Source organism: Propithecus coquereli, unplaced genomic scaffold (assembly GCF_000956105.1).
Source record: "Propithecus coquereli isolate 6110/MARCELLA unplaced genomic scaffold, Pcoq_1.0 Scaffold776, whole genome shotgun sequence".
Lineage (NCBI taxonomy): Eukaryota > Metazoa > Chordata > Mammalia > Primates > Indriidae > Propithecus > Propithecus coquereli.
The window spans coordinates 196118-222643 of record NW_012153907.1 but is presented as its reverse complement, the minus strand read 5'-3'; the positions used below and the strand labels follow the sequence as shown (position 1 = coordinate 222643).

Genomic DNA, 26526 nt, shown 5'->3' with positions numbered 1-26526 from the left:
TTGCTCAGGCTGGTCTCAAACTCCTGAGCTCAAGCGATCCTCCCGCCCTGGCCTCCCAGAGTGCTAGGATTACAGGCATGAGCCACTACGCCTGGCCAAGACTTTGTTTTTTTAAGAGCGGTTTTAGTACATGGCAAAATTGAGCGGAAGAGCCAGAGAGTTTTCACACGCCCCTTGTCCCCGACATTTACAGTTTCCCCCATTACCAACGTCTCACAACGGAGGGACGCGTTTGTTACAATCGATGAATCTGCATTCAGGTACCATTAGCACCCAGAGTTCATAGTTTCCATTAGGGTTCACTCTTGCTGTTATTCATTTTATGGGTTTGGACAAATGTATAATGACATGTGTCCACCATTACAGTGTCATGCAGAGTCTGGTTGACCTTTGAACAGCATAGGCTTGACCCTCATGGGTCCATTTGTACATGGATTTTTTTCAATAAAAGTTACACTGAGTCTGCCTGCTTCCCTTCCCTCCTCCACCTCTGCCACCCTGAAACAGCAAGACCAACCCCTCCTCTTCCTCTTCCTCCTCCTCCTCCTCAGCCTACTCCATGTGAAGATGATGAGGATGAAGACCTTTATGACGATCCATTTCCACTTAGTGAATAGTAAATGTATTTTCTTTTTCTTATGATTTTCTCAATGACATTATCTTTTGTCTAGCTTACTTTACTGTAAGAATACTGCACACGATACACAGGACATACAAAACATGCGTTCAGGCCGGGTGTGGTGGCTCACGCCTGTAATCCTAGCACTCTGGGAGGCTGAGGCGGGCGGATCGTTTGAGCTCAGGAGTTCGAGACCAGCCTGAGCAAGAGCGAGACTCCGTCTCTACTAAAAAAAAAATAGAAAGAAATTAGCTGGACAACTGAAAATATATATAGCAAAAATTAGCTGGGCATGGTGGCTTATGCCTGTAGTCCCAGCTAGTTGGGAGGCTGAGGCAGTAGGATCGTTTGAGCCCAGGAGTTTGAGGTTGCTGTGAGCTAGGCTGACGCCACGGCACTCACTCTAGCCGGGGCAACAGAGCGAGACTCTGTCTCAAAAAAAAAAAAATGTGTTCATTGGCTGTTTATATCATCTGTAAGGCTTTTCCCATCAACAGTAGGCTATTAGTGGTTACGTTCTGGGGGAGTCGAAAGTTATACACAGATTTTCAATTGTGTGTATGTCGGCGGAGGGGTTGGTGCCCCTAAGCCCCGAGTTGTTCAAAGGTCAACTGTATTTTCACTACCCTGAAACTCCTCTGTTCGTCACATATTCATCCCTCTGTCCTCCCTACTTGGCAGCCACCAATCGTTTCACTGCCTCCGTAGTTTTGCCTTTTCCAGAACATTCTATAGTTGGAATCACAGTGTGTATCCATTTCAGATGGGCTTCTTTCACTCAGTAACATGCGTTTAAGTTTCCCCCGTGTCTTTTCACGGCTTGACAGCTCATTTCTTTTTAGTGCTGAGTCATGTTCCATTGGCTGGACGTGCCACGATTTACGTACCCCTTCACCTACCCAACGGCATCTTGGTTGCTTCCAAGTTCGGGCAATTACGAATAAAGCTGCTGTCGACACCTGCGTGCAGGTTTTTGCGTGAACTTTTCAGTTTTCAGCTTCTTTGGATAAACACCAAGGAGCGCGACTGCTGGCTGGTATATGGTGAGAGTATGTTTAGTTTTGTAAGAAATGGCCAGACTGCCTTCCGACTGCCAGGCCTCGCCAAGCTGCACCGTTTTGCATCCCCACCGATGACGACTGAGAGTTCTTGCTGCTTTCCACCCTCTCCAGCATTCGATGTTGTCACTGAGGTGGATTTCGGCCATTCTATAGCAGGTACGCAGGGTTAATAGCATCTCATCGTTGTTTTAATCTGCATTTGCCCAATGACATGTGATATAGAGCATCTTTATATCTTCTTTGGAAGGCGTCTGTTCAGGCCTTTGGCTCATTTTTTAATCAGGTTGATTTCTTAGTGTTGAGTTTTAAGAGTTTTTTTTTTTTTTTTGGAGACCAGTCCTTTCCCAGATGGGTCTTTTGCCAGTATTTTCTCCCGGTCGGTGGCTTATCTTCTCATCTCTTGAGATAAATATTTTTTTGTAATGCAATGTCTTAAAAATTCAACATGAGTGCAAAGCAGTGATGGTGAACACGATATTAAGATCTTAAATAAAGACAGGATCAGTAGCCGTGCTGTGCTGAGACGTTTTGGAGCCAAAGGCAAAAGGAAAAATCAGAAATTCTGATCTTGTCTTTTCACCTCGCTGGTCTTGCCCTAGTTCTGCCCTGTTTCCGCCAGGGTGGAGCCCCCAGGATGTGGAGGGGTGCCTCTCATGTGCGATCCCCACTTGGTGAGATTCCCACCTGATTTGGGAATGACCTTGATTCAGCATCGTGGACCCTGGGTTTGCCCCTCTGTTCTCCCTACTGACAGGGGTTGTGGGGGGCCCTTGTGGTTTTATTTAATCCCTGCCCCCCATTTATCCTCATTTTGCCCAGTGGGAGGCTGAGCTCAGAGAGGTTAGGTAACTTGCCCAAGGTCACACAGCTAGAACCCAGGATAGGGTGCAACTGCAAACCCAGTGCGTGTTTCCAATATCCCAGGCTGAGGCTTCCAGGGCGCCAGCCCAGGTTTGGGTCAGACGAGAGTAATTAGGACCCTTCGTGAAGGAGCGGTGTTTGGAGACTGGCCTGAGTGCTATTTCACACCCAGGAATTCACGGGCGAGCCAGCTGGGCAGTGTCGATTTCCTTTTAAAGCTGGGAGTCGGGGCAGAGGGTGTGTTGTGTCGAGCCAAGGGCATGTCCCAGGTGGCCAGCATTTTTCACAGGGTCTGCCTAGGATATGTGACCTTCTGGGGCAGAACTCTTCCTCCAGGAAGCCTTCCCGATTGCCCCTTGCTCCCCTTTCTTTCTCCCGGCTCTGTGGCTTGGGGTTCCTTCCTTTGTCCAAGGCCTGTGCTTGCAGGGCTGGGACTTTCTCTGTCCAATTCTGTGTCCCCCAGACTAGGAGATGCCAGATTCTCTCAGGGTGCTCCGAAGTGCCCAGCACAGGCTCAGGACCAAGTGGGTGGCAGGGAGGGATTGCTACATGCACGGAAAACCAAACCCGATTGAGGATGTGGGGTCAGTTTGGGGTTGGGGTTGGGCTCTGAAACACACGCACACACATTCGCGCACCCACATACCGACGCACCTGGGCTGGGCTGGGCCCGGGAGGCAGCAGGAAGGCTGGGAATCCCACGATGAATCACCCCCTACCTCAGTTTCCCTCCCACTTGCCAGGGGAGGTCGAGGCCCCTCCAGGCTGCGACATACCGGGGGTCTCCGGAGAGTAGCCACTGACTAGGGCGTGGGGCCAGCTCTCACGGAGGCAGGCTGGGCACAGACAGGCAGAGCCCTGCGCCCTGCCTCTCTAGCGGGGCTGGGATCAGGCCAGACGAGAAGGAACCTGGGACAGGGCTGGGCTTGGGCTCAAGTTCAGAGTTGATTCACTGTGGTAGCATCAGTGAGACCCTGACGATAACAACGAAAACTACTCTGCGTGGGGCTCTGAGCCAATATTTTAGGTGCCTGTGTTTTTTTATTCTGCTCTGGGTTTTGTTTGTTTGTTTTTTAGAAACAGGGTCTCCCTCTGTTGTCCAAGAGATCCTCCCGCCTTGGCCTCCCAAAATGCTGGGATTACAAGCCTGAGCCACCGCACCCAACCTAGCTCTGGGTTTTGTTAAGAGATGTCACAGAGCAGGAGTCAGCAAACCACAGCCTATTAGCTGGGCTGTCTGTTTTAATAATTTTTTTGTTTTGTTTCGTTTTGTTTATTCAACACATTCCAAACCTATTTTATGTTATTTTTTGAGATGAAATTTACCTAACATAAAACTCACCATTTTAAATTGTACAATTTAGTGGCATTTAGTATACTCAAGATATGCAGGCTGGGTGAGGTGGCTCAGTCCTGTAATCCTAGCACTTTTGAAGGCCAAGAAAGGAGGAATGCTTGAGGCTGGGAGTTTGAGACCAGCCTGGGCAACATAGCGAGACCCCCATCTCTACAAAAATTAAAAAAAAAATTAGCCAGGAGCTGGGCACGGTGGCTCATGCCTGTAATCCTAGCACTCTGGGAGGCCGAGTCGGGAGGATTGCTTGAGTTCAGGAGTTCGAGACCAGCCTGAGAAAGAGTGAGACCCCATCTCTACAAAAAATGGAAAAATTAGCCAGGTGTGGTGGTGTGTGCCTGTAGCCCCAGCTACTTGGGAGGCTGAGGCAGGAGGATCGCTTGAGCCCAGGAGTTGGAGGTTGCAGTGAGCTATGAAGATGCCACTGCACTCTAGACAGGGCCACAGAGTGACACTGTCTCAAAAAAAAAAAAAGTTTTCTGACCCCTATTGAGCTGCATACTACTAATAGCTTAAACAAGTGGCTGTATCTCTAGTCCTCATTTTGTCCATCCCTAAAATGGGAGAATAGTGCCAGCTTTGTAGGGTTACTGTGAATGTGAAGGTTAAACGAGGTGATACTTGTAAAGGGCTTAGGACAGTGCCTAGCATGCGGAAAGCATTGGGTGAGTTGGGGACAGTGGCAGCCTGAGTTCCTGCTGTCCCACTCACCTGCCCTCAGCCTCCCCAGCAGAGGCTCAGCCCAGCCCACGGGAATAATCCACTCAATTACGCTCATGGCTGGACTCGCATGTGCTCGAGGAGTCCAGACTCACAGTCATTTACTATTTCTGCATCTGGGGCACCTGTCCAGTCCCAGGGCTCCCTGCTGGCCCCTGGCCTCCCCCAGCTGTCAACTGGGCCTTTGGGCCGGGCCTTGAGCCCGTCTACGACTATAGCCACATGTGAAAGCCAGGACTGGCCAGCCCCAGAATTGGTTGAACCCGATTCACCAAATGGAAAAAATACCAAGTCGTGCTGTGAGCCACTGACCCCGCAGCCTCCAGCTGGGGCTTTTCTGCTGTCTCCCGTGGGCAGATGTTGACTTCAGTTGCATCTTTCTGGGAGAGAAGAGGTGAGATTTAATCTCTCGGGCACTTGGCCCTGGAACTGGTGGGGAGGGAGTTTTGTAACTGAGGACATGGGATATCGCAAAGACAGGGTGAGCTTGGCCCTTGGCGGTGTGTAAGGGGCCAAGGATTGGTGTGGGGTGACCATCCGAGACCAGATGTTGGCACTCCCTGGGGGGAATATTCACCAGGCATCCGTGGGTTCCTAGCTGTCATCACCCCGCTCAAGAGAATGGCACAGGGCTGAGGGCTTTACACATACTCTTTTTATGTAAAGAATTCCAAACACATTTGAAGGTAGAGAGAATTGTAAAGTGAATCCCTGTGTATACCCATCTCCCAGTTGGCAACATGTGCCACGTCACGATCCATTCCATTTCTTCGACACTCCACCCACGGTTTCTCTTTTGTGATATCATCTACTGTTAACGATCAGTGCCAAGATCTGTAAATTCATTAGCAGCTACAATGCAGTCATAGTTATATGATATTATTCCTCCTTGATTTATTAGCGAGAATACTTCTATAAGGAAAAACAGTTGGCCGGGCGCGGTGGCTCACACCTGTAATCCCAGCACTCTGGGAGGCCCAAGTGGGAGGATCGCTTGAGGTCAGGAGTTCGAGACCAGCCTGAACAAGAGGGAGACCCATCTCTACTAAGAATAGAAAAATTAGCTGGGCATGGTGTCATGTGCCTGTAGTCCCAGCTACTCAGAAGGCTGAGGCAAGACGATTCCTGGGCTTGAGCCCAGGAATTTGAGGTTGTGGGGAAAGGCAAGAGATAAATGTTTGATTCTTTTTTTTCCCCTAATTTTCAAAATAATTATTGGGTCCCTTAACATCCTCAAAAAGTAAACAAATGAGATTTCCCTTCCCTATATATTATGAATCCATAAATTTAAGCTGTTGAAATATATCAAGACATTGTAGTTTTTATCATTACTGATAATCAAATTGTCTTCCTGTTTTGGCCACTGGGAATCTCTTCATATTTACTCCTGAGTTCTTTCCACATGGCTTGGAGTTTCAGGCAGCTTTCTTGCTTTATGATGCAACGAAATGTTCTCACAAGATGTTTTGGGAACATCTTGTTTGTTTCCTGCCAGAGGCCTGGGGCCAGGCATTTCTCCTAAGAGCCCTTGTTCCTTTGTTTGGAAAATGGTACTTAGAGACCACAATCAAGGTGCTAGGGGTGCTCGTGGCTACTGGGTTCGTTATTGTTTTTAGGACTTTCATCAGACACAAACAGAAAATCCCCTACTGTCTTTTTTTTTTTTTGATAAGATACATCATGAGTTTATGTTGATGATTCCAATTCATATTCAGAACTACATGGCTTTTGTTTAACCTGATCAATCTTATACTGGCATTTTTGTTCTCCCACACTGAAAATCCAAATTTCCAATGACACCCATAAAATTGCTCATTTGCTTTCTTCCATAATACACACACATCAATCTCAGAAGAATACATCAACAGTGCCTTATATGACATGGTTGTTGGAAACAGTTTTAAGATTTTTTTTTTTCTGGTTCTTTTAATCATTTGGGTATATTTGCCTAGGGATATGCCATGAAATTACTGTGCAGGCCTGGTGTGGTGGCTCACACCTGTAATCCCAGCACTTTGGGAGGCCGAGGTGGGAGGATCGCTTCAGGTCAGGAGTCTGAGACCAGCCTGAGCAAGAGCTGAGACCCTGTCTCTACAAAAAATAGAAAAATTTGCTGGGCATTGTAATGTGTAACCATAGTCTCAGCTACTCTGGAGGCTGAGGCAGGAGGATCGCTTGAGCCCAGGAGTTCAAGGCTGCAGTGAGCTATGATCACACCACTGCACCGTAGCCTGGGCAACAGGCAGAGTGGCATTCTGTCTCTAAAAAGTAAACATTACTGTGGTGTAAAGTCACCTAGAATAGTTTCTTTCTATATTGTTAAGCCACTAATCTAAAGTGTTTGAATTTTAGGGATTTTTTTTTTGAGGACAGAAAGTTTCTTGCTTTTCAAAATAGCAAGGAAATAATGAAAACAACACCTCACAATAAGATTATGCATTGTAATTGTGTAACTAGAAACACTGTATAATTAAAAATAGCTCCAATAACAGTATTAATATTGTTATAATAATTATTATTAATCTGTTATTATTATAAAGTTCACCTCACTATTATAGCCACTCCCCATTTAAAAATATCACTGTAACTAAATATAGTACTACAAACACGAAACTTAGAGTTACTGGTCATTCAAACAAGGTAATATCACACTACTTTTTTATTGTGGTAAAATATATATAACATACAATTTACCATTTTAACCTTCTTTTTTTTTTGAGACAGAGTCTCGCTCTGGTCTCGAACTCCTGACCTCAAGCACTCCTCCTTCCTTGGCCTCCCAGAGCCCTAGGATTACAGGTGTGAGCCACTGCACCCGGCCCATTTTATCCATTTTTGATTGTATTGTACAGTTCTGTCACAGTAAGTACATTCACGTTGTTGTGCAACCGTCATCACCATCCATCTCCAGAACTTTTCCATCTTCTCCAGCTGAGACTCTGTCCCCATTAAACACTAACTTCCCATTTCCCCCTCCTCAAAGCCCCTGGCACTCGCCATCCTGCTTTCTGTCTCTATGAATGTGACTACTGTAGGTATCCCATGTAAGAAGAATCATACAATATTTGTCCTTGTGACTGGCTTATTTCACTTCCCTATAAGTGGATAAATGCATGTATAATTTTGCCAGATATTATGAATTTCCCCTCCCCAGGGATTATACCACTTTGCATCCCATAGTAAAGTACGTAGGTGCGTAAAATACTCCCAATCCTGTTCATTTGAACTGGTGGACTCCTATACATTCTTCAAAACCCATATCCAATATCCCCTTTTCCAGGAAACCTTTCCTTCCCCTCTGGCTTCCTCCTTTTGGCGTCCCCAGTTCCAGGCTCCTTTCTCTGGCTCAGCCCCGACTCCAAGAGAGGCTGGGAGCATCTGTGTCCAAATTGATACTCTTTAGACTGGGAACTCCTTGAGGGCCGGCCCCAGGGCTGAGTCTTCTTGGGGCATTCAGTACAGGACTGGCATGGAAAGGTGAAAACTAAGGAAGGTTTTCTGCCTGAATAAATGACAGTCCCTTAGCTCTGGGCCTCCCTGGCTGGGCTTTCCTGGGCCAGGGAAAAAGTACTGGGTCAAGCTGTCCAATCTCTGCCCTCTAGCTGAGCCACCTGTGCTCAAGGGTGGTGACTGCACTGTATGTGTCTGTCACCTGAGTGGCTCGTGGTCACAGGGGTAAATCTGCCTGAGGTCAGGAAGACCACGGGACCAATCCAGGCTTCCCCACTCCCCTTACTGTACCTTGATTTCTCCATCTCTGAAAAACAAGCACCACATGTACTCACCATCAAATTGGTATTAACTGATCAACACTTAAGTGCACATATAGTAGTAACATTCATTGAGTGCCGGGCAGGTGGGAGGTGGAGGAGGGGATGGGTATATTCACACCTAATGGGCGCGGTGCGCACTGTCTGGGGGATGGACACGCTTGAAGCTCTGACTCGGGTCGGGCAAGGGCAATATACATAACCTCAACATTTGTACCCCTGTAATATGCTGAAGTAAAAAAATTAAAATAAATCACAAAAAAAATAAAAAAAATAATAAAATGGGAATAATCATGTTGTTGTTGTTTTTTTTTTTTTTAATCTTCCGGTTGTGGCAAAGGAATTGGGAAATGAGAATGTATCAACCAACTTCCCATCATTTGTCTGTGTACTTATTTACTTATGGAGGTGAAATTCGTAGAACACCAAATCAGCCATTTTTAAAGCGTACAGTTCCGTGGCATTAAGTACGTTCACAATATTGTGCAATCGTCACCTTTATCTAGTCCCCAAACATTTGCATCACAGCAGACGGAAAGCCCGTGTACATTGCGCCATCATTTCCCGTCCTCCCCCACTCCCCCTTCCACCAGCCACTGACAGTCGCCAATCTGCTTTTCATCTCTGCAGATTAGCCTACTCTGGTCATTTCAGACAAATGGACTCACACACCACGTGGCCTTCTGTGTTTGGCTTCACTCATTCGGCATCAGGCTGTAGCATGCGTCAGGGCCTCATTTCTCTTTGCGGCTGAATAATATCCGGTAGCATGGGTGGGACATATTTCGTTTATCCACTCATCGTTGAATGGTTGTTTGGTTTGTCCCCACTTGCGGCCGTGGTGAAGAGTACTGCTATGAACACTTGTGTGCAAGCGCTTTGCTTGAACACTTGTTTTCAATAATTTGGGGCACATTCCTAGGCATGGTGTTGCTGGGTCATGTGATAACTCTATGTTTAACTTTTTGAGGAACTACCAAACCCCACTGCTTATTTTTACACACTTTATATCTCTGGATGCCACCCAAAGCCGTCGAAGAGAGAATTCGAAGTGGAGACTGGTTAACACCCCCATTGTGCAGACAAGGAAACTGAGGCTGGGAGATGCGGTCCTGGGCCAGTCTGAGGTTAATAACCACTAGAATAGCTCCCATCTGCTAAGTGACCACTGGGTGCCACCTACTTGCTAAGGAGGGTCTTAGGATTGTCCACCAAGTAGCCTCACAGTCCCTGGAATCTGACCTCTGTCTAACTCCCAACTTGGGCGAGTTACATCCTCCCTGCGAGCTTCTCCACCTGTAAGTGATCATAATTCAAGTCCCTGCCTCACAGCCTTCTTGTGGAGATCGAATCTGATAATGGAGGCAGAGGATGGAGCCTGTATTAAACGTTTGGTTTACAAATGTAGCAAACAGACAAAAAGTGGTCAACCAAGGCTCAGAGGGGTGGAGTGACTTGTCAAAAGTCACACAGGAATTGGTGAGACCTCGACCCAGCCTGCAAGCCTTTTTGAGAAGTTTCCTGAAGCTTTCTAACCCTTCCAGAAGCCAGTGAGGAGAGATTCCAAAGACAGGTTCTCCAGGGAGGGCGTTTGCTGCTGTCTTGGTTTGCTCTGTGGGGAGCTGACCTTCGACAATGCAAAATCTTGCCAAATCAGCCTGCGGTGGCCTGTGGCCATGAATGACAGCAACTGGTTCTCTGGTGGAGGTGGCTGAGCTACCTTTGCCCTAACCTAACCCACTCACCCCCCCTCTCTGCTCTTCTGTTTATATCAGCACAGCCATAGGCAGGGTGATTTCCAGGCCTCAAATGGGGGCATGCCAGGCACTGTCCTGCCTCCAGCCATTGGCTCCGCTGGTTTCTTTGTTGTGGGGTACCCTTCCCCTTTCCCTCTCATTTCTGCCTGGCACACACTGGAACCCCATAAGAATTTTCACAATCTAGCTTCTACCAACCCTTCTGATCTCTCCTACTGGGTCCCCCAGCCTACTCACCTCTGGCTCCTGGAGGATACTACCCTTATTCCAGCCCCAGGGTCTTTGCACTTGCTGCAACTGTTGGTTGGAATGCTCATGTTCACATCTTCCCATCACTCAGGGATCACTCAAACATCACTTCCTTCTAGGAATCACATTACCTGACTTCAGATTACACTACGGAGCTGTAGAAACCCAAAACAGCATGGTACTGGCATAAAAACAGACACATAGATCATGGAACAGACTACCCAGAAATAAATCCACACATCTGTAGTGAACTTATCTTTGACAATGGAGCCAAGAACGTACAGTGGGGAAAGGACATCATCTTCAATAAATGGTGCAGGGAAAACTGGATATCCGTAAGCAGAAGAGTGAAACTAGAGCCTTATCTCTTGCCATATACAAAAATCAAATCAAAATGGATTAAAGACTTACATCTAAGACCCAAAACTATGAAACTACTAAAAGAAAACAATGGGAAAACTCTTCAGGACATTGGTCTGGGCAAGGACTTCTTGAGTAATACCCCCAAAACACAGGCAACCAAAGCAAAATTGGACAAATGGGACCACAGCAAGCTAAAAAGCTTCTGCATAGCAAAAACAAAACAAAACAAACAACAACAACAACAACAAAACAACCAACAAAGTGAAGAGTCAACCCACAGAATGGGAGAAAATATTTGCAAACTACTCATGTGACAAAGGATTAATAACTAGAATATACGAGGAGCTCCAACAACTCAATAAGAAAAAATCAAATAATCTGGTTAAAAAATGGACAAAGGATCTGACTAGACATTTCTTGAAAGAAGACACACAAATGGCCAACAGGTGTATAAAAAAATGCTCAACGTCATTACTCATCAGAGAAATGCAAATCAAAACTACAATGAGGCTGGGTGTGGTGGCTCACGCTTGTAATCCTAGCACTCTGGGAGGCTGAGGCAGGCAGATTGTTTGAGCTCAGGAGTTTGAGACCAGCCTGAGCAAGAGTGAGACCCCATCTCTACTAAAAAAATAGAAGGAAATTAGCTGGACAACTAAAAATATATAGAAAAAATTAGCCGGGCATGGTGGCGCATGCCTGTAGTCCCGGCTACTCGGGAGGCTGAGGCAGGAGGATTGCTTGAGCCCAGGAGTTTGAGGTTGCTGTGAGCTAGGCTGACGCCACGGCACTCTAGCCCAGGCAACAGAGTGAGACTCTGTCTCAAAAAAACAAAAAAACTAAAACTATAATGAGATATCGTCTCACCCCAGTCAAAATCGCTTTTATCAGAAAGACAGGCAATCACGAATGCTAGCGAGGATGTGGAGATGGGGAACCTCGTACACTGGTGGGAGAATGTAAATTAGTACAACCACCATGGAGAGCAGTATTGAGGTTCCTCAAAAACCTAAAAATAGAACTACCATGTGACCTAGCAATTCCACTGCTGGGTATATATGCAAAGGATGGGAATTCGGTATATTGAAAAGATATCTGCACTGCCATGTTTACGGCAGCACTATTCACAATAGCCAAGATATGCAGTCAATGGATGAATGGACATACACATGGAATGTTACAGAGCCACAATAAAGAATGAAATCCTGCCATTTGCCACGACATGGATGGAACTGGAGAGCATCATGTTAAGCGAAGTAAGCCAAGCAAAGAAAGACAAATCTCGCATGTTCTCACTCACATGTGGGAGTTAAATATTAAAGACAGTTAATCTCATGGAGACAGAGCATAGAATGTCGGTTACCAGAGGTTGGAGGGGGTTAGCAGGGAGGGAGGGATAAAGTGGGGGTCATTAATGGGTGTAAAAATGTAGTTAGATAGAATGAATAATATTTGATAGCACGACAAAGTGATTAGAATCAACAATGTTAGGGTGTACTTTAAAATAACTAAAAGAGTAGAATTGGAATGTTCTTAACACAAAGAAACGTTAAATGCCTGAGGTGACGGATCCCCCAATTACCCTGATTTGATTAATTCACATTGTACTCCTGTATCAAAACATCACATGGACCCTATAAAGATATACAACTATTATGTACCCACAATAATTAAAAATAAAAATTAAACAAACGAAAAAATCATCACTTCCTCCTAGAAGCCTTCCCTGATCACCTTATCTAAACCAGGTTCCCAGTCCCTCCCTGCCACCTCATCCTGTGTACTCAGATCCTTATGTGATACTATGTTATTCATGTGCTTGTTTATTGCCGTCTCCTTCAGTTGAACGGAATCTCCAGGAGGGCAGGGACATGTCCAGCTGAGTGCTGCATCCCCGGGCACTTAGTGTTCAGGATACATCTGTTGACTGACTACTGGGATGATTATTCTTATCAATATGAATTTTCTTTCCTCCGAAATAAGCTCATGAGGATGAAGGCCTTTTCCATGCTCAGCATTGGAGTCTAGGGACGCTCTTCAGATGGGCCATAGGAGTTTAAGTCCTGACTCTGTCCCCACCATGCTGTGTGACCTTGGACAAGTCACTATCCCTCTCTGGGCCTCCAACTTAAAAAACAAAATTCTTTTTTTTTCAAAAAAAACCTTTTTTTCCCCTAAATCTAGGGAAAACTATGGTCCTAGTCTTCCCCGAAGAATACACTCATGATTTCGTACATGATTTTAAGGGATTTAACGACCCCCCTGCCCCCGCCAAAGGCCAATTTTGGACTCCCCTCCAGCTGATCAGTATTAAAATTGATTTTTTCATTGGCTCGGTTGGTCAGCAACCATCCAAATGGCACCTACACTCTGTGCCCAGCTTCATGCTGGGAGATTCTGGGGCCCCAAAAGTCCCCGGCTCTGGGCTGTGAGGTTCCCAGCTTCGGGGCAAATACAGCCCCATGTGGTCCCCAGTTGGGGAGCTAAGGTACAGCCTGGGAAGGGGGTATAAAAAGGTTTCTGTTTTTTTTTTTTTAAATCTTTTTTAATAGCCAGAACACACAGAAAGTTTTCTGGATCAGGGTGCTGCTGCAGGGGTTTTGAAGGATGAATAGGAGTTGGTCCCACAGGGAAGAGCATTCCAGCAGAGGGAACAGCTTTAGGGGATTTGAGGGAACGAGAAGTTGGAGGAGAAGTCATAAGGGACGTTTATACAACATTTTCTTGGGGATAGACCACTTTTCATACTCATGTGCCTCTTGGAGCCTTAGGACCATCTTAAGAGGGAAAGAGAGTGATTTTAGAGTTGAGAAAAAAGCAGCACAGAAAGGTTAGGAGGTGTACCCAAGGTCACAGAGCTGGCAAGTGGCAGAGCGAAACCTAGACACCTACCGGCTTCTCCTAAAGGGGCATTCTTATTAGCTGAGGGTCAAGAGGGTTGTTTCTGATAGGCTGGGGAGCGGAGGCAGAACCTTGATTGGCTAAGGGACTGGAAAGTGGCAGTAGTTGGTTAGGTGAGCAGGTCTGGGAAGTAGGATATGAACATATGATTGGCTGAGAGTTAGAAGTGTACTTTAATTGGCTAAGGCAGAGTCTGATTGGCTGAAGGGTAGGCGAGCAGAGTGTAATTGAGTGGGCAGAAGGCGGAGTCTAATAGGATGAGAAACAGGAGATTGAAGTTTGATTGGCTGAGGGATAGGAGAGCATTTAATTGGCTGAGGAGTAAGAGGGCGGAGTCTGACTGGCATGACATGTTTTCGGGGTGTCAGCAGCATCATTTTCCCTCTCTTTCACTAATCCTGTGTCCCTGGGCCCTGGTAGAAGAAGGTGGTGATTAATCCCCGTGGACTGTGGGGACATAGAGGCAGGTGTGTGTGGAGGAGGGGAGGGGGCTGGGTCACTCCAGGCAAAGGCCAGAGGGGACACCTCCCCAGCCATACCTGGTGAGAATCGTTCCCCACCTCCCATCAGACCTTCTCCAGAGTGACCTGATTTCATCACTAGGATTTCTGGCCCAGAAGGGAGGGGTGTCACTCTTCTCCACCCCAAATTCCCAGGGCAGAGGGAAAAGTCCTCCCTTCCCACCTTGGTCCTCCCTGTCCCCTCCCCCTCCCCAACCACACCCCTTACCCTCACTGTCTCCCTTTCTACGGGACCTTGCTGTCCATCGCTCTAGTTTCTGAGGACAAGGACCTCACCTCTTTCCACCTGCCCCAAGACATCTTCCTGCACCCACCTGGGTCTTTATTGCGATTAGACAATGAAGCAATAAAGACCTGAATTTCCACTTCAACTTCTCCCTTCTACCTCCCTCCACCCCTATCTCCCTATGTACCTGTCTTTGTCTCTACCCTTCCCGCCCCCCTTCTATTCACTCCATTAAAAACTCCAGCCTGACTGTTGTCCAGGTCCAAACCCTTGGGAGTCACATCCAATCTGTCACCAATCCTATCAGCTCCACGTTGAAAACAAACGCCTAACTCCACCACCTTTTGCAACTCTGCCTCCCTCCATTGCTGGGTGCTGAGGAAGCCCTTGCTCCCCCTTCAGTCTGTCCATGATATTGCAGCCAGAGGGAGCCTGTGAAAAAACCCAAGTCAGGCCACATCCTCCTTTGCTCAGAACCCTCTGTGGCTTCCACCTTCCTCAGAGTAACAACCTAAGTCCTCCCAGTGGTCCCTCAGGTCCTACATAATCTGTCTTGTCACTTCCCTGTTCTCATTCTCTCCCACTTCCCCCCTCAATCACTCTGCTCCAGCCTCACTGGTCTCTTGGCTGTTCCTTAAGACACAGCCCAGCCTCAGGGCCTTTGCACGAGCTATGTCCTCTGCCTGGGATGCCTTTCTTCCCTCCCTTAAGGTCTCTGCTCAAATATCATCTCCTCAGAGACATTTTTCCCATCTCCTTACCTTGCTAGATTTTCCTCCACAGCACGTATGATATAGAATATACTGGTTTTTAGATTCTGTGTTTCTGTTTGTTCACTGCAGAACAATGCCTGGTGCTATGTAGAAACTTGGTGTTTGTTGAATGAATATATGCAGTGTGCCAGCCGGGGCTGGGGAAAAGGCAGGGAATGAGGAAGACTCTGTCCAGCTGCATGGAGCTCACAGCCCCATCTAGGGAGACAGCCGCTAAATCATTCCAAGAGTGACTTTCCTGGGACCCATAGGGGCTGTGGCTGCAGAGTATGGGCTTGAACTGCACCCAGCGGTGGGGGAAGCCCCCAGAGAAAATGACCTTCGAGCTGAGATCTGAAGGGTAAGTAGGAGTTAGCTGGCTGGGTGACAGGAAGAGAATTCCAAGCAGAGGGAATAGCATATGCAAAGGCTTTCAGGTGGGAGAGATATTCTCGACGGGTTTGGTAAAAATGGTCCCAAGCGACACGTGTGTGCATGGTGACAAGAGTGGCTGGCACAAGTTGGAAGGGGCCATTTGACAGCCCATTTGCCCCTCACCTTTGAACTGCTCTCTTTTTTGCTTGACATCTCAGATATGTCCTGTCCTGTCTCCACCTTTCTGATCCCCTCCCCCATTCTGTATTCCAGGAGGCTAACTTACGTGGACCGCTCAATAGACTCCTTTGCCTTGTGGCTCCCAATTGGATCCAACCAATAGGGAGCCACAGCAGGCACTGGAGAGAGGGAGGAAAGTGAGGTCAAGGTATTTCTACCTCATCTCTTTTCCATGCGGGCTGGCTGTGTGCCTTGCACAGTTCACAGCTCCTGCCAGGCAGTCCTCTGCACCTAGCCCTACGGTGTCCAGGTTCCAGCCCCTTGGCCCCAGGTCCTAGAGGTGGTAATGACTCACGCTTAGTTGTTATTAACCCTCAGGGTGCCGCGCTATCCCTTTGAAAATATCACTTTTATTAAACTCTCTTCAAATTATCCCATTGGAATATTCCATCTGTTTCCTGCTAGAATCCTCTTTCAAAAAAATTGAGTGAACCATTCAGTGGTGTTTATCGCATTCGCAATGTTGTGCAGTCATCACCTTTATCTAGTTCCAAAACATTTTTGTCACCCCAAAAAGATATCCGATAACCGTTCCCCTGGGGTATTGGTTTCTGTCCCCATTTCCCCTCTCCCAGCCCCTGGCAACCGTCACTTCATTTTCTGTCTCTAAGGCGTTGCCTATTCTGAATATTTCACGTAAATGGAATAATACAATGTGTGACCTTTCGTGTCTAGCTTCTTTCACGAGGAACAACGTTTGTGAGGCTAATCCACGTTTTGCACCACGGATCGGAGCTGATTCCTTTTTATGACTGAATCATATTGCATTGTGTGGATGGACCACAATTTCTTTATCCATTCATGGACATCTGGGTTGTTTCTACCCTTTGGTGATTGTGAGTGGTGCTGTCACGGGCATTCCCATGCAAGTATATGCGTGAGAACCTGCTTTTGATTATTTTGGGTCTATACCCAGGAGTGGGATTTCTGGGTCATAGAGTAAGTCTATGTTTAGCTTTTCGGGGAACCGCCGAGCTGTTTTCTACAGCGGCTGAACCATTTTACATGGCCACATGAGCAGCGCGCAAGATCCCTCTTCTTTTTAACTGTGCCTCTGGAAGTCTGCCGTGAGCTTTTGCAGCCCTTTGCTGGATCTCTGGGCCTAGCTGCCTCCCGGGTGCCTCCCTGAGTGTCCCATGGGCCTTTCAGACTGGAGGTGACCCAGGGTTTACCAGTCTCAGCACTGTTGACATCAGGGGCTGGGCCATTCTGTGTGGCGGGAGCTGTCCTGTGCCCTGGAGGATGTCGGGCACCAGATGCCAGTAGCACCACCCCCCTTCCCCGACCAGTGTGACAACCAAAAGTATCCCGGGACATTGCTGAGTGTCCCCTCAGGGGAAAATCTGCTCTGGCTGAGGACTGCTGGGGTGGTCCAAATCCAAGCGCAAACTCGAAGAGCTGATGTGCGTCCAGCCTGTGCTCTCTGCCAGATGTGAGGCTGAGCAGCCCGCAGATACCCTCTCGTCCATGGTCTTGTTGAGAGGGGGATGGAGGCGCAGAGCGGTCATGCGACTCACTCAAGGTCACATGGCCAAGCGTCCTCCTTCCCAGGGCTTTTGGCTTCTTCTTCCTTCCTGATCTCCACCTCTCTGAGATCAGAGGAGCCATGTGGGCGCCCTGTCCTCTTCTCCTTCTCTGGTCCCTAGAACCCCACACCGAGCCAGTGACCAGTGTGACGGATGACCTGCTGGGCCTTAGCCCCAGTCCCCTCTCGGGTCTCAGCTACCCACCCTTTGCCCTTGCCCTCCTTCAGCCACTGCAGGGGTCCCTCTCAAGCTCTTTGCTCTTTGTGAATTTTTATATTTTCCAAAGTGTCTCTAACGAGCTCCTTTTGCCAGTGTCATTGGCAAAACTAAACCCACATCCCTAAAAAAACAGACTCTAATGATGTGTCAAGCATAGGTTAAAAAACTAATTAATAAAAAGAAAGCTCTAATGAATTTTAAAACAAATCAACCAACAGGGGGCGCCTCCCCTCCTCAAGCACCATCTGTGGCTCCCCATTGCCCACCAGATCCACCCCCAGTCACTCAAGACTTCAAGGCCCTTCACCGTTGACCCCTTCCCCCTCCAGCCTCCTCACCTCTCACACCCCAAGGCCAGGGAAAGTCACCTGCCAAGCCACACCCTCCGGGTTCTCTGTGCCTGCGCCCCACCCCCTCTCCTGCACCTGTTGAAATCCAACCTCTCGCTGAAGTCCCAGCTCGAATGTCACATCCTTCACGTCCTCTTCCCTGGCCTCCCTTCTGCCTACTCCAAGCAGCAAAGCTTTAATTATTTGTATGTTGTCTTCTCCACCTAGAAACGTGTCCCCCTCTTCCTACCCACCCCCGCAAGGGCCCAGCAGTGAGTGAGAAAGCGTTATTAAAATAAAGCGAGATAAAGAAATCTTCTAAGTTTACAGCTCGCTGGGACAAATGCAGTTCCTCACCCAGGACGACACATCCAGAGGCGGGGCTGATTCTGCTGATTCTGTCTGGACACATCTGGGGCAGATGGGCTCGCCAAGGACAACATCCTGGCCAGAGGGTCATCACGGTGACTAGCAGTGGGTGGGGAGGGGTGGGGTGGGGAGCAGAACCAGTCTGGTGTTGCATGTTGAGGCTGGAGGGCTTCCTGGAGGGAGAGGCTGCTGCTGGCCGCACAGTCTCAGGTCAGGCCTAGGATTCGGAGAGAATGGAAGGGCCGCTTCCCAGTGGCTGATGGAGTCTGAGATTTCTGGGGGCCCCAGAGGATGCTCCTGGGGGGACCCCCAGGGTGATGATTTAGGGCCCTCTGTCCAAGCTCGTGAGCAAGCTCTGAGGTGGGGGCCGCGGGGGGTGCTGATGTGGTTCCCGAGGGGGGACTGGACGCTAACGAGGCCAGACAGGGGCAGGGGCGGGACGCCTAATGGTTTGGGGCTTCTAGGAGTCCAGGTTTGACTGCACCTCTCCAAGTGTCACCTTCTCCCTCTCAGTCTCCGCCTCTGTCCCTTTCTGTCTCTCTCCACCCTTCCACGCCTCCTTCTCTTCTTCCCATCTCCGGGGGCGCGCTCGCGTCCCGGGCCAGAGGCGGGCGGGGCCCAGGGCGGGGTGGCGGGGGGCGTGTCCGGGCGGGGCGGACCTCTGGGCTCGGCGGGCGGGGTTAAAGGTTCGGGCCGCGGGACGGCGCCGGCAGAGTCCGGCTCGTGGCGCCGGCGGATCCCGACTGCGCGCCGGAGGCCGAGACCCGCGGTGAGTGCGCGCGGCGCGGCGGTAACCCGAGGCTCCCCGGGCTCGGTCCGGCGGGGTGGGCGCGAGGGCGCCGCAGCGGGCGGGGCGCAGCCGGCCCCGGGCACCCCGGGACCCCAAACGGGGCCGCACGTCCGGGACACTTGGCGGGTGGGTGTGCGGGGACGATGTGGGGGTGTCCCCGACGATTGCTGCACTTTTGCGCATTTTTTTTTCCTGTGTGCTCCTCGGAGTCCTGGATGTATCCTCCTGTCTGGGAGTCTGTGATGGGGACCCCAGGTGGGTCCAAACCCTGCCCTGTGACACCTCCTTGAAGGCGACTGGGGTCCCTGGGATTTCACCCCCGCACATTGTCTGGAAGGGGAGACCCCGCGTTCAACCCGTGGGGTTTATGTTCGTGGTCCAGCTGCGACCCCCAGCTGCCGTCGGGGACCCTCCGCCCATCCACGTCAGACGCGGAGCTTCCGAGTTCCCCTCTGGGAAAAGACGATGTTCTTCCAGCCTCTGGAGCTGGCCGTAAGGGTTATGTGAGGTCCTGCAGTTGGTCCCAGGTGATGTTTGTCCCACAGATGCTGGGAGGACGATGCTTTTTGGGGTCCCCCGGGGTCTTGGGCCAGGGGGTGGCTGGCCAGCCTTGGCCATGCAAGGCTGCTGAGGCTCACCACCTGGGGAGTCTCAGGCTGGAGGCAGGGAGGAAGGGGCCAAGAGTAAAACCAGGCTGCCTGGCCTCCGTGAGGGCTGGCGGGAGGTGCCCATGCTCGGGGTACCTCTCCCGGCTCATCTGCCCATCCTCCCCTCGTGCACCATTCACCTGCATCACTGCTCACCCCAGAGGTAAAGGAGACGGCCAGGGCTGGCTGGACGCCTGTAAGTCCTCCGCCCCTGCGCTCCTCCTCGCCCCCCCATTGCTGGGTCCTGGAGCTGAGCCCAGCCAGAGCTGGCGGCATCGAGCTCCTCTCCAAGCACCTCCAAGCTGCTCGCCAGGCCTGAAGTGGAGGAACCCCCGCCCCCAGATCCTCCCAACCACCCTCATTTTACAGGGGAGGAAACTGAGGCCTAGAGAGGGGAAGCATGTGCCCATGGACACCCTATGAGGGAGCTGGGATTTGAACGAACGAGCCCTATCTGACCCCAAAACCCTGGGCTATCTTTCCAATGGCCCCAGCATCACCCCAGCTTGGGTTTCTGGGCGGTAACATTAGCTCTGGGCTGGTGTGTGTAGTGACCCAGGCTGGTATCTGCAGAGGGGCTTGGATGACTTGGGAGACATTCAGAGGATGGGTCCCCATCTCTCCTCCTTGACAAACCCTGGACCCAATTGTCCAAATTTTACATGGCCAGGAAACAATGAACATGACGGTAACGCCAACAGCAATGAGAGGTTAAGAGGTACCTTTGATTAAGCGCTTACTGTGTGCATGGTAGTGAGCTGAACGCTTTAAAACTGCTGCGCTGTCATCACAACCCCGTGGGGTGGGTAAACAGGATTTCCGTCTTATGGATGAAGAAATTGAGGCTCAGAGAGGTGCAGACACTTGTCCAAGGTCACACATCTAAGAGGTAGGGCTTAATAGAATCCTTTCTGAGGTTCATGTCCAGGCATGGCTACACCAGACGGTAGGCAGACACAATTACAACCCTGGAATGATCTAGACGACTAGTGGTTTTAACCCCGCTGGGCCAGGGAAATTGCAGGTGAAAGGTTAAAATATGATCAAAGCCGCAGTGGGGTTATCTCCCACCCCATCTGCCAACTTGGCCTTGCCCTCCGTAGTCATTACTGACCCTGAAGCTCTTTTTCAGAACCTCACAAATTTGGGGTGCTCAGAGTGGATGCCTCAGACCTAGAACCCCCCAGACCTTCTGGGGTCTGGCACTTTGGGGAACGTGACTCTCTGGGGTGAGCCAGCCCTTTGGTGTTGAGCGAGCGAAGGGGATGGCCTGAGTCAGAATGGGAGGCAGGAGGTCTCGACTGCAGGCTGAGAGAGGGAGTGGAGGCCAGGATTGGGGTGTGGGGCGATGGGACCAGCATTGGGGTGCTCCTCCGCCAGGCTCCCCGCTGGCCGCAGCCCCTGCCGTTCAAGAAGAGGCATGTACCTGCTGCCTGACCTGGGCCCGGGTCCATGTTCCGCATTCCTTCTCGGGAGCCCACACGCCTTGTATAACAAGTCTCCAGCTGGCGGCTGGCCGGGCCAACCTGACAAACCAGCGCTCCCTGGGCGTGGGCCGGCCCGGGAGCCCGTCACTGGCGCTTTCATGGCCCGATAACGTCGGCCCCAGCAGGGCGGGGCCGCCTCTGCCAGGGTGCCTTGCCCTGCATCTGGGATGAGATTGGGGGCTGGTTCAGGGAGTGGGCATGCCAGCCAGCCACGGCACTCTGAAGGCGCCCCTCTGAACTGCTCTCGCTACTACAAGATAGTAATATGGCAATAGTAACACCCGCTAACTTTTTTTTTTTTTTTTGAGACAGAGTCTCGCTCTGTCGCACCGGGTAGAGTGCAGTGGCGTCATCATAACTCACAGCAACCTCAGACTCCTGGGCTCAAGCGATCCTCCTGCCTCAGCCTTGAGTAGCTGGGACTACAGGCGTGCACCATCACGCCCGGCTGATTTTTCCATTTGTAGTGGAGATGGGGTCTCCCTCTTGCTCAGGCTGGTCTCGAGCTCCTGGCCTCAAGCGATCCTCCCGCCTCGGCCTCCCAGAGTGCTGGGATCACCGGTGTGAGCCACGGCGCCCGGCCCATCTTGCCGGCAGTTCTTTCAGGCCCCTTCCAGAGGCAGCCACCATGATCAATTTCTCACGCATTTTCAAAGTGCTTTTTCTGTCTCTTTTTTTTTTTGGTATTTAAAAAATTTAGGCAAATTCACCTAATATAAAAGTAACCATTTTAAAGCATTCAATTCAGCGGCATTTAGTGCATTCATAGTCTGTGCAACCGCCACCTCTGTCTAGTTCCAGAACATTTTCATCCCCCACAAACAAAACCCCATCCCCCTTAGCAGCCACTTCCCATTGCCCCTTCCCCGGCCCCTGGCAACCGCAAATCTGCTTTCTTTGTCTATGGATTTGCCTGTTCTAGACATGCCATATACATGGGATCGTACCGCATGTGGCCTCTTGTGTTTGGTGTCTGCCTGCTTTCACTTAGCGTGGTGTTTTCTGGGTTCATCCACATTGTCATATGTACCAGTGCTTCGTTCCTTTTGGTGGTGGCCGAGTGCTATTCCATTGTTTTATTTATGGATACGCCGTGTTTTATTTATCCATCTATTCATTGGTGGGCACTTGGGCTGCTTCCACCTTTTGGCTGTTGTGATTAGTGGTGCTATGAGCTTTTGTACGAGTATTTGGACACCTGTTTTCTATTCTTTTGGGTAGACACCCAGGAGCAGAATTGCTGGGTCATGTGATAATTCTATGTTTCACTTTTTGAGTGACCGTGCCACCTCAAAACTTTTTGTGACACCTTCTTTTGGGGGTGTCGGCCAGGAGTGGTCTTGTCTGGGGAGGCAGCGGGAACCCAGCCGTGGAAAGTACAGGACTTCCCCAATGTACCATTCGTGGGGCTCTTTCCATGGGCGTCGGGTGGATTTCTTGCTATTATTCCCATTTTGTAGTGGAGAAAACTGAGGTTCCCAAGGAGTGTCCCATCTGGGCGCCCACAGCATATGCTGCTTCTGCTGGGAGCAGAGCCAGCCCGGGAGGGACTGCAGCGCATGCCTGGATTGGGGGGCAGATGAGGTGGGCACAGGGCTTCAGAACTCCCCACTGTAACCCTCCCCATGCACCTCTGCACGCACCCGGCCACCCAGCGCAGGGACCCCTCTCCAGGGCTGGCGCATTCTCTTGTCCCAATTCCTCCCCATTTCAGCCTTTCGGGAAGACATCTCCGTCTCTGGGATTTCAGCTAGGGTTTTCCTGGGTGGGGGCTCTTCCTGTGACTCCTCTCCGAAGTCCTCCAGCTCCTTTCGAGGGCTGCTGAGAAGATGAAACAAGCGGCGGTGAAAATCGCCACGTGCGGCAGGTGCTCAGCCATTCTTTGGGGAGCGAGGAAGGGCAGGTGGCTCACTGTGGTGAGAAGGAATGGACCATCGAGGTAGAGTGGGCTCTACTTAGGATGAGGAGCCAGCATGGGCAGAGCTGGAGGAAAGGCATGCAGGTGGAGGGAACAGCATGTGCAAAGGCTCTGTGTAAGAATGAGCTTGGTCTGTGGCCAGAGTGGGCTGGGTTGGCCAGAGTTGAGTGAGTGAGGATGAGGATGAGGGGAGACAGGGCTAGAGGGATCCACATGGACTGGGCCACGCAGGGCGCTGTGGTCTGTGACAAAAATTATAAATTTTACTTACAGTGTAGTAGGGAGCTATGGGAGAATTTTGAGCAGGGGAAGTTCATGGTCTGATTTAATTTTAGGAGGATCCCTCTGGCTGCTGTGTGGAGAATGGACTTCTTGGGTGGGGGGCAAGGAAGGAACTCGAGACTGGTGGGAAGAGGCTACCACACAGGGATGACGGAGATGGAGAAGAATGGGTGGATGCTAAAGATGTTTAGGCAAGACAACTGGCAGGACCGGGCAACAGTTTGGATGTGGGGAGAAAGGGGGGGAAGGAGGTGAGGTGAATCTGAGGTCTGGGAGATGCCCTGGGGGACGTCCAGGAGGTAGCTGGACCTGTCGTTGTTGGACACCAAGACATTAGATTCGCCGCCGAGATGGGTTCGCTGAAGCCACGGGAGGGGTGAGACCCCCAGGAGGTGTGCACAGAAGGAAGCGGGGACAAATGTAGGTCTAAGGAACCCCAACATTTACAAACTGGGTGGAGAAAGAAGGGTCCAAAGCTGACCAAAAAGGGGGATCCTTGAGCCTGAAAGGGTTTGGATGCCAGGCTGAGGGGAGTAGGGAGCCATAGAGGGTGTTAGAGCGTGGGAGTGGCAGGCCTTTAGAGAGGTGACTGTGGAGGTTGGGATGGGAGCCATACTGCAGCCAGGTGGTCTAAGGCCTAAGGTGGAGGTGATGCGTGTGGCCCCTTTGGCTGAAAACGTTGACTCCTTCTCAGGCTTCTTGGGCTTGCCAACATGGCGGCGCCTCCCCTCGCCCCCACCAAGCCACACACAGCAAAGGTCACATGGGGGTGGGCCTAGAGATCATCTTTTTACAGTCACCCCTGCCAGGTGAAGATGGGGAAACTGAGGCCCAGACCACCTAACCAGGCAGTGAAGGGGTCAGAGATAGAACCCAGATGTTGGTGTGTGTGTGCACGTGTGCACATGCGTGTACATGAGTGCCTTTAATAAGAAATCCCCCTTTCATGGCAGTTCCTCACCTCACGCAAACCTCTGCCCAGATACCCCTCCTCGACCACGTTGTCTAAAAGAGCTATTCTCCGTTCTCTGCCCCTGCGTGTGAGCTTCCCGTGGCTGCTGTCACAGGTGACCGCAGACTCGGTGGCTTAAAAACAACACGAATTTATTCTCTCCCGGTTCTGGAGGCCGGAAGTCTGAAATCCAGGTGCTGGCAGGGCCGAGACCTCTCTGCGCGCTCTGGGGGAGGACCCGTTCCTGGCCTCTTCCAGCTTCCGGGGCTCCTTGGCTTGTGGCCACGTCACTGTAATCTCTGTCTCCGTCATCACACGCCTTCTCCTCTCCTGCGTGTCCAATCTCCCTCTGCTTCTTTCTCGTAAGGACACTTGTGATTACATTTAAGTCCCACCTAGATAACCCAGGCTCCTCTCCCCATCTCACGATCCTCGACTTAATTGCATCTGTAAAGACACTGGCATGTAAAGTCCCATTCACTGGTTCCAGGGACAACAGGAAGTAGAAGTAGAATCTTCTTATTTTTTTTAGAGACAGGCTCTTGCTGTGTCACCCAGGCTGGAGTGCAGTGACATGATCATAGCTCACTGTAACCCCAAACTCCCTGGGCTTAAACGATTCTCCCATCTCAGCCTCTGAGTAGCTGGGACTACAGGTGAGCACCACCGTGCCCTGCTAATTTTTTTAAAAAAATTCCTTTGTAGAGATGGGGTCTTGCTATGTTGGCCAGGCTGGTCTCGAACTTCTGGTCTTTAGCGATCCTCCTGCCTCGGCCTCCCAAACTGCTGGGATTACACTGTGCCTAGCCAGAAGTGGTATCTTTTGAGGGGCTGTTCTTCAGCCCACCACCTCCTGCTTTACCTCTTTCACGACACGTGCACTTTATATTGTGTTATATCAGGTCTTCTTTCTTGGGAGCTGGGACTGTGTTTGTCCAGCTCACCAAGGCGGCCCCAATGCCTAGAACTGAACCAGATACATAGCTGGGACTCCAAAGTTATTCGCCAGCTGAATGCCAGAGAAATTCCTGTGGAGTGCTTAGTGACAGGCCTGGCGTGGGGAAGCACCTGGAGAAAGGTGACAATTAGTACTACTCATTAGCGGGCTTGCCTGGCATTGCTAGGGAGAATCGGTACCCGTCACTAAATCGGTAAGGAAATAAATACCCACGGCTGCTCACTATGGAGGATGTCGCCTGGAGCTGCCTGTGTGAGAAGCAGCCTGGGCGCACATTAATGTCCCCAGTTCAGAGCATCTACGTGGGACTTGGCGCTTGGAGCTCCTCGTGCTTTGGTTTCGTCTGGAGGTTGCATATTTCCCATCCTTTCCTCTACCCTGCGCTTTCCAAAGTGAATATCGCCCACATCAGGTAGTCTGTTTTGTTTTATTTAAAAGACAGGATCTCACTCTGTTGCCCAGGCTGGAGCGCCGTGGTGTCATCACAGCTCACTGCAGCCTCCAACTCTGGGGCTCAGGCTATCCTTCTGCCTCAGCCTCCTTAGTAGCTGGGGCTACAGGTGCATGCCACCGTGCCTGGCTCTGTCATTTTTGAAAAATTTTTTAATGGTGGTAAAATACATATAACATAAAATTTACGATCCTAACCATTTAAATGTGCAGTTCGGTGGCGTGAAGCGCATTCACGGTGTGGTGCAGCCATCGCCACCGTCCATCCCCAGAACTTTCTCATCGTCTCAAACTGACGCTCCCTCCCCATGAAACACTAACTCCCAATTCCCCTCCCAGCCCCTGGCTCCCACCATCTACTTTATGTTCGTATGGACTGGACTACTCCAGGGACCGCATCTAAGTGGAATCAGACAGTATTTGTCCTTTTGTGATTGGCTTATTTCACTCGGCCTACGATGTCCTCAAGGTTCACTCCTGTTGTGGCAACGTGGCAGAATTTTATTGCTGTTTGAGGCTGAATAACATTCTACTGTGTGTGTATATATCACATTTTGTTTATCTGGTCATCCACTGAGGGACACTCGGTTGCTGCCACTTATTGGCTACTATGAGTGACGCTGCTATAAACATGGGTGAACAAATGTCTCTCACTTCTTTTGGGCATATACCCAGAAGTGGAATTGCTGGATCATGGTAATTCTATGTGTAACTTTTAAAGGAACCGCCGTACTGTTTTCCACAGGGGCTGCACCATTTTATATCCCCACCAACAGTGCAGAAAGCTTCCCATTTCTCCACATCCTCGCCAACACTTGTTCTTTTCTTTT

The 26526-nt window shown here is 50.2% G+C and overlaps 1 protein-coding gene across 1 annotated transcript in view; it reads left to right on the top strand.

Annotated features, from left to right (window-relative positions):
- Positions 1-18950: 18950 nt before the first annotated feature.
- The window catches only part of LOC105825070 (cytochrome P450 4F22), a 31041-nt gene continuing 23465 nt past the window's right edge, over positions 18951-26526 (top strand). Inside the window, exon 1 of the mRNA XM_012662747.1 lies at positions 18951-18981. The gene's annotated coding sequence lies outside the window, so the exon portion shown is untranslated. The remainder of the gene's footprint in view (positions 18982-26526) is intronic.